A 9,036-nucleotide genomic window follows, 5' to 3' on the forward strand; every position below is an offset into this window, starting at 1 on the left:
GGCAATCTGCCACTTGTTCAGAAATGGAATATGCACCTCTCCCTGAATTTCAAAAGTTGGGCCTCTTGCTCATAATCAAAAGGGCAACAAAGCCACTTGTTCAGAGAACGAAGAGGCACCACTCTCCGAATTTCAAAAGACCAGCTTTTCCGGATTTGTCGCCACCCTTCACACGCAACCTCAACTTTGCAGAAAGCATAGGCAACTTTGTCAAAGATATTTGACAAATTCGAAAACGCGTGAATCTTACTGTTCCAATTACCCAACAGTTGCCGACAAGAGTAAAGGAATAGTTCCTGATGCGAAATATATAAGCACACAAATTAAACCCTCTTTTTATCAATTGTAGCAAAGTATGTAAATAGGGATCGTTCTAGGCCGGGGATTAGGAGGGATTGCCAAATCACTTGAAAACTGACTCAAAACGTAAAAATAAAGTTTGAAACACTAAACTAGACTCAAAGAATGCAAAACTAAACTATAAAACACCAAAACAAAGCAAAATACTCAAAACAGCAAATAAACACTCAAAACTGCCTTAAAAACACTTTCTGGGCAGTTTTGAACACAAACACAAATTTGGACGAAAATAGGGTATAACTTGACTCAAGACACTTAAAAACACAAACTAAATTGATTTCTAACTAATCTAACACTTCAAAATAAATGGGGATTGAGTTTTGACGAAAATTGAAAACAAAAACAAAACTTTGTAAATTGAACAGATTCCAAAACGAATTTGATAAAAGTGAATGGATGGGAAGCTAGCTAAGGGGTTCTTCTCCACACATGTCACACTTGCATACAAAACGATTTCCAATTGCTTCTCAATAACCCATGAAATCCCAACACCCCAAGTTAATTAGATACGCTTAAATTAACTTTCAGATTTCCCTTAAGTCAATGAATTGGATGGAAAAAGCGCATTGCAACCAAATTATTCCTCAAAAGTTCCCTACATGAAAGCGCATAATAGAGATACAATTAAAGATCATTACGTTCAATGGAAATCATAAGTATTGACGAGGCACTCGTAACTATGAAAGCGCATGCTACTTATGCCAAGAATTTACTTAACACGATTGTGATCAACAACCTTTACTACTTGTGAATATAAGTTCATAACGATTAGGTGAAAATCCCTTACATCCTAGCATTAGATTTATGCATGAAAATTAAGCGTGCACTCTCAATCAACACACACAAATAAGTTTAATTCGAATAGATAAGCAAATTGAATCCACAACTTATGAAATGCAATTAGAAGTAATCAAATCATATAGCAAGCATAAACGTGGTTTCGAATCCCCCCTAGCCAAAGGGGGTTTAATTCATCATACTCGCAAAGCAAAGATACATAAATTTAGACATTAAAATCCAAAGAAAGAAAACACCTAGATGATCAAACTTGGACAGCAGGTGCATCAACGAAGTCTTCCTTCCTCATTGCTGCGGCACTTGGTCTAAGAGCAGGGTTTGGGTGGTATTTGTATGGGAGAATGGGTAGGGAATGGTATGGAAGGGTTTAGGATTGATGGGGGGTGCGTCAAAGGTGTTTAAGGGCAAGAACTATGGCAGATGGTGAGTGAGGGTTGCGGCAGAGAAGGTGAATGAAGTTCTGGAGTGATTTATGAATATGGGAGGTGGTGAATTCGGCCAAGGGGTGATTATGAATATATATATATAGGCACTTAAAACCCTAGGTAAATCAGATATGGACTTGAATAACCTAAATCCACAAGGAAAAAGGCTTAGAAAATCAAAATCCAATAGGAAACAAGTTAAAAGGTGCGGCAGGTTTGATGGGAAAAGGATTGGCCTTCTAGAATGCCTTGCAAGGCAAGGCAAACGGTTCTAGATCAGGTATAGGTGCGGCATGGATTAAGGAATAAGGATAGGGCTTCTAGAAAGCCCAAAACCAAGAGAAAATAAGGCCTAACCCACGGCAAAGATGAGAAAATGTTCTAAAACCTTCCTTTGTGTCTTCCAACGCTTAGGAACCTTCTAATTTTGCTAAAACTTAAGGCTATTTAGGTTTAGGAAAGATCAACCCAAAATAGCAACTTCTAGGCTTAACTTTCCTACTTCAAGTAGGAAACCTTGTTTGAGTAGGAATCTTCATTCTTCTAGGAATCCATCTTCAACTAGGAATCCCTCGTTGATTAGGAATCCTTCTTCAATTAGGACTCCTTCGTTGATTAGGAATCCTTCTTCAATTAGGACTCCTTCGTGGACTAGGATTCCTTCTTGGACTAGGAATCCTCAGATCTTCAAATCTTCAATTTTGTCCAAACCTTTTGTTCCAAGCATGTGCTATTCACTCTAAGCTCACTTTTGCTCCAAAAAGCTCCAATTTGCATCATTTTGTATAATATGCCCTTAAAACCTGAAAACACATAAAACTAGCTTAAAAGACTAATTAAACTAAGAAAACATAACGAAAATGCATAAGAACTAGCTAACTAAGGCGCATAAATATGCTCCTATCAGTTCCACTACTAGCTGTTGGAAAATTCCTATATATGTCGAACTTCGTCCTCTATAGCAAGGCAGACCTGCAAAAAAATGCCCAACCCTTCCTTACTTCCGAAAGTGCACTCCCAGCAGAGCCTCTTGAAATACTCAATTTTCTTCCTCTCCGGGAATACCTCTACAAACAAATGACACCAAAGCAAAAGTATCTCATATCATCAGGGTAGAAAGCAAGAGTATCTCATATCATGCAATCTCCCTGTCTTTTTCTTTGTTCTTGTTCTTACCTGGAAAGACAAAGATAAAGAAAGCAATATGTCGGAACCTCCACTCAAACTCCCAGTCAGGAACCGACTGCTTGGAACCCTTCCCTGATTGCTTACCTAGCACTGCTCTCGAAGTATCCATTGTTTCAACATTTTATGCTTCCAGAGAAAATACCACATCTGCTCAAAGAACAGATAAGGTAAGGGAAAATGATACATTGAAGCATGTGGAGACAAACATAATAAGCACGTGCCGATTCATTCTTATCTCATCAGGGTTGCAATCACTCAGGGTTTGATGGACTTGTTTTGACCCTTAAATTCTTGGGTCGACTTACTAGGTGTTATGAGCTGCATGTGCTGATTCACCACCCTTGAATCAAATCCTTAAAGATCAAGTCACCAACTGGAAGAAGAGCCCATCACTCTTGAAGATCATACCGTTGACCAAACTGCTCAGGTGTGAATTAAAAAGATTGAACAAAGAAACAGGCCGTCACCTTCACCTCGTGCCTGCTTGCCATGTGTTCGAGTCAACCTTCAAGAATCAAGCCTTAACGGCCCTTGAAAAAGCTTCCAACCCAATTCAAGATCAAGCCTCGACGGCCCTTGAAGAAATCACAAGTACGATTCAAAATCAAGTGTCCATCACCCTTGAATCAAATCCAACTCCACATAAAAAATGAGCAAGTTTAGACCTTCGGAGGAAACAAGAGAATCCTCCAACCCAGTTCAAGAATAAGCTGTGGAAAGTCAAACCCTTGGAGGAAACCAGGAAACCCTCCAGTCCAGTACAAGATTAAGCCTGTGGAAAATCAACAGTTGGAGGAAACCGAAAAAATCTTCCAGCCAAGAATTCAAGATCAAGCCCCAACGACCCTTGAAGAAACCTCCAGCCCAATTTAAGATCCAGCCTCGATGGCCCTTAGAGCGACATCTACATTAAGGGACTTCAAAACGCATCGCCTACACGTGACAAGCACATGTATACGACGCGCCTTGAAGTGGGGGCATTTGTAGACATCGAAATTTCGGTGAAATAAATGTTGACCAATAAGTTACAATTTCAACGCTTACGTGTCACATAAATTTTACACGTAGCGTGTGACTAAATGAAAATCAAAATAAATCGGAAAAGTCATCAAACAGGACACATGTCAACACCTGGCAAAAACAACTTATGTCATCTGAATATTATATTCAAAATTAGGCCTTGGAAAATTCTATAAATAGAAGCCATTTCATTCATTTTTTGGGAGGCATGGACATTACACCAAAACCTTGAAGCTTTGAAACTCTAAAGCTCCCAAGCAAATCCCGAAGGATCAAGAAAGCTCTCTTCGTTCTTCGTCAAATCCTCTTTCAAAATCAAGCCCCAGAAACCCTTGAAGATCCGTTCCAGAGACCCTTGAAGATCCGTTCATCAACAGTTTTTCAAGATCAAGCCCAAAACCCCTTGAAGATCCTTTCATCAACTGTCCATCAAGATCAAGCCCCAAAGGTCCTTGAAGATCCGTTCATCAACTGTTCATCAAAATTAAGCCCCAAAAGCACTCGAAGATCCGTTCATCCACTGTTCACCAAGATCAACCCCAAAGACCCTCGAAGATCCGTTCATTAACAATTCTTCAAGATCAAGCCCAAAAGCCCTTGAAGATCCATTCATCCATCAACCTTCAAGATAAAACCCAAAAGGCCCTTGAAGAAACTTTCGACCGTTAATCCAAGATCAAGCCTCGACAGCCCTTGAATCAGCATCATAATCCATAAATCTACTCATCACGGAGATCAAATCAGAGGATCAAATTTGAAAGAGATTGTAACCCCAAAATCATTAATACAAAATATTATTTTGTACACGTGTTCTTGTCTCATTTGCCTCAGGAATTTCTGTGTTTACAGTATGAAAGTGAAATGTTTTAAAGATGTTGTATGAGGTTGTAATCGACCTCAAACCTAAGGGTCTACCATGTAATTTACCCTTTAATATATGTAAACTGAATTTCTTGTTCAATGAATTTTGTATAGGTACTGCTGGCATCATGCAGATTCTTTATGGATATGTTTTTGTTCTGTTGTACTCAAAATCCACAAATTTTATTTGAGAGATCTGTCCTTCTGTTGATTTTTAAATGTCGGTAGGAAGCAAGAGTTACTTACACATAAGGAACGCTACAGTGATGATATTTCAAACAAATATCGCACTGCTAGGTGTTGGACTTGCACACCATGGCAAAGAAGTTCAGCCCTTGAGCTATCCTAAGGGTCAGGTCGGGTTTGATGAGGTCAAGCAACTAACTAAGTAAAATATTTGATGAATCAATTTAATTCGAGAAGTCAATTTGAAGCAATATAAAGACCTCTTCTCATCCATTTGAAGTAATTAAAATTTCATATATGTGTTTAATCGTCAGAAAACGAAAATTATGACAAATTTTTCTTTTGTAATTTTTAAGTTGTTAAAAAAACATATAGACGAGTGAAAAAGGGGTAAATCGGTAAAAAATAATAAACGGGTTCAAAAACGAGTAAATGGTTATGGTTAAATGGGTAAACAGTTATGGTTAAATGGGTACACGGTTATGGTTATGATTAACCATTTATAAACGGTTATGAGTATGAATATGAGTATAACCGTTTATGCAATTACCCAACGATTATGCGGGTATGAACATAAACGGTTATGGGTAAATAACCGCAGTTACCCGCTCGCCATAACCGTTGCCCATCCCTACCTAGGGATCAAATTCTAGTTTTAATCAAAGCAGTTCACAATTCAGAAAGTCTTGCAAATTACCTAATTGAACTTGACACAAATGTTGCAAGTGCAGTTGGTTACGAGCATTCGCCTGTGCACCCGGAGTTCCGTGTTTAAAACCATCTTCTGGTAGTTTAGATGAATTTAGTGTAGATTATTATGTCGTTCGTAAAAAGAAAAAATAACTCAACACAATTGTGATTGTCATCCATATGAGTCAAACTAAAACATTCCATTTACAAGTTTAGATGAATATGGCTACTAGACCACAGTGCTAGTTGGTAAACATTAGTTATAATATCTTTTTCCTTTTAATACACAATGTGTGCGCCATAGTTTGATATGAAACCTATCATATAGGGGAGTAAGACCCCCCATGGAGAAGGAGAAGAATATGACTTAACCATAGTTTCAATGATGCTCATGTGATGTGAAAGTACATAATTTTCATATTTGTCAGTGATATGTGTCGTACAAGTAAAGGGTTTTATTAATATATAGGGTAAATTACATAAAACTACCTCAACTATTGGGTCATTAACAGTTTCATACCTCGTCTTTAAAAAGTTTCAATGCATACCGTATCTTCGAATTTGTTGCAATGTCATACCTTCCGTCAGTTGTCTGTCAATTTCTTTGTTAAATGTTGACGTGTCATGAGGCGAGGCCCACTTTCTATTAAAAAAATTAATAAAATATTAACTAAATATTAAAAAATTAAAAAAATCCAAACCCAGATCCCATCCCTCCCCTCCCACCCCCCCCCTCCGGGCGAAACCCATCCCCCCTTCCCATCTTCCCCATCCATCCCCCTCTTCCAAACCCATAACCCCACCCCCACCTCCTCCGCAACCCCCCTATCTCCCTCTCGAGCCTCCCAACCACCTCCCTCTCCTCCACTCTCTTCACCTCCCCTCCCATTCAAAACTTAAAAAAAAAAATAAATAAAAAAACGAAAAAAAAATAAACAACCGGTTGAGTTGGTCCAACTTCGATGGAAAGGATGAGGTGGTCTGACTTCGATGGGAAGGAAGGGTTGGGTGGGGTGCAATGATCTGGACAATCTAGGTTCAAATTTGTTTCTGATTCTTTATTTTTTATTTTTTTTTTTAAGTGGAGGCTCGAGAGGTGGTTGGGAGGCTCAGGAGGGAGAAATGGGGGGTTGCGGGGGTGGGGTTCTGGGTTTGGAAGGGGGCGGGGACGGATGGGGAAGATGGGAAGGGGGATGGGTTTCTGCCGGGGGAGGGAGGATAGGATCTGGGTTTGGGTTTCTTTCTTTCTTTTTTTTTAATTTTTTTTAATATTTAGTTAATATTTTATTAATTTTTTTAATAGAAAATGGGTCCCGTCTCATGACATGTCAGCATTTAACAGAGGAATTGACAGACAACTGACGGAAGGTATGACATTGCAACAAATTTGAAGATAAGGTATGACATTGCAACATTTTAAAGACGATGTATGAAATTGTTAATAATCCAATAGTTGAGGTAGTTTTATGTAATTTACCGTAATATATATCATATTGTCTTCAGGTGTATCAAGGAAGAAGGCAAGGGCGCACCTAAATGCGAGAGGTTTGAGAAGAATTACAAATCGCTATGTCCCGTTGAATGGGTAAATAGATCTAAACGTTAAGATTAAAAGTCATTACGTCTTGTTTCTAGTTTTATTTTTCTCTTTTTTTCTTTGGACCTTTTATTACAGTTCGATATTGGCTGCTCGGCGCTGTGTGTTTACATTGCAGATTGAGAGATGGGATGAAGAGCAAAAACTTGGAGTGTTTGCCGGTGCAGTTTAGACGTAGTTTCCAACAAAGGAAAAAAGTTAGGTTAATTTGAAAGTTAAATAAATGAGTTCATCTTGAAAACTTGATCAGGTTACAAGATGAATTTGTAAATATTCATCTAGACTGTTTGGTTGTATGAATGAAGCTCATTTTTAGTCCTGATAGGACGATAGTAAATGATGGGCAGGGACCTCTGGTGTAAGAGTGAATGATATTGACTAGAGGTACATGACCTACTCATACAACTATAGACTAACTAATACCATATACTTCTATGCTGTACATGAAATGGTTAATTTCATTTTACGTCAAAAGTAAACAATGTCTGCACAAATTGGTTTACAAGTACTAAATTTGACAGAATGAGAAACCAAATTTGAGAAAAAATGCAGACTGCAAGTTTAAGAAGGGAAATTTTATGGGTTTTTTCATTAAACCCACATAAATATGTATTATTAAATTACTCATGTATATTAACATGAAATGACTATTTAGCCGCAAAAAAATTAAAAGAAATTGAATACACAAATTATTTACTAATGTGAACCCTAACTTTAAATTGGTTGTCTAAACCCAAACCCTAAAATCTTAAAACCCCCAATTGACAAAAACCCCCAAATTGATAGAAACCTAAACCCTAAAAATAAAAATAAAATGTTACAAATTCGTAACCAAACGTACTTCATTATGATTTTGTAAGAACTAAAACATTTTTATTGTTATCAAAATCTATAACTACTCCAAAACAAATTTTCGATTTCTCAAAAAAAAAAAAATCCATTATAATATAAACAAAATTTTCTCTAAGTAGTAAGCTTGGCAGTTGACACTACTTTCTTTTAAGTTTTGTACAATAAAAAAATTGAACCCATTATAATCTTCCCATTATGATTTTGGAAAAAAAAAATTCACGCATATCCTATCATTCTTTTTTGGGTCAAAATTTTGTGAGATTGACTCCAAAGGAGAAATAGAGAGGGATACAAATTTTGAATTTGTGCTCTACCAGTAAAATAAACCAACAATCGAATGTTATGTAGTCGACTTCATAATTAGCATTTACATGTTTAGCGAAAGTCTTGAAATTTGGAGGTGTGGTGAGAATGAACATTGAGAGAATGTTGAATGTATGTGAAGAATGTTGGGTGTATGTAGAAAGTTTGGGATGTGAGGGTAGAATAGGAAAGTATGTGGGGGTGTACTATGATAAATTTTGATTGAAAAAGTAGATGTTGGGTGTATTTAGTATGTGGAGTGTATTCAACAATATGTGAATTGTTTGTTTTACCTTATAACATAATTATCATTAAGTACAAGGTAAAGTTAACAATAAACTAAAATTTATTAATAATCCCCCCCCCCCAAATAATCACACTCCACAATGCTTATCCCACATTCATCCTCCATCAAACTGGTTGTGTGGCAAATGCAACCCCTGAATGCTTGGAAGATGTTGGCATATATTGTCTGGTAAACTGTTGGATATTTAATATTATAATATTTAATATTAGTTTAAATGAAAAAATTAGTTTGTGAAGTGTTTCATGTAGAGAATGCAACACTTGCCGTGTAGTATTCAAAACATAATAGGTGTAACCTTTCCCTAATTTACTTACGGTCATGTCATAGCTAATTGGCTATCATGGTTATAGAAGTGGTGCGAAACGCAAAGCATCTGTATAGAGTTAGTCATGTTGTTTAGAAAAAGGCACTTGGGTTCTATATAAACCCAGTAACACTAAGCCATGAGA

The sequence above is a fragment of the Malus sylvestris genome, chromosome 16, assembly GCF_916048215.2.
Source record: "Malus sylvestris chromosome 16, drMalSylv7.2, whole genome shotgun sequence".
In the NCBI taxonomy this organism is placed as follows: domain Eukaryota; kingdom Viridiplantae; phylum Streptophyta; class Magnoliopsida; order Rosales; family Rosaceae; genus Malus; species Malus sylvestris.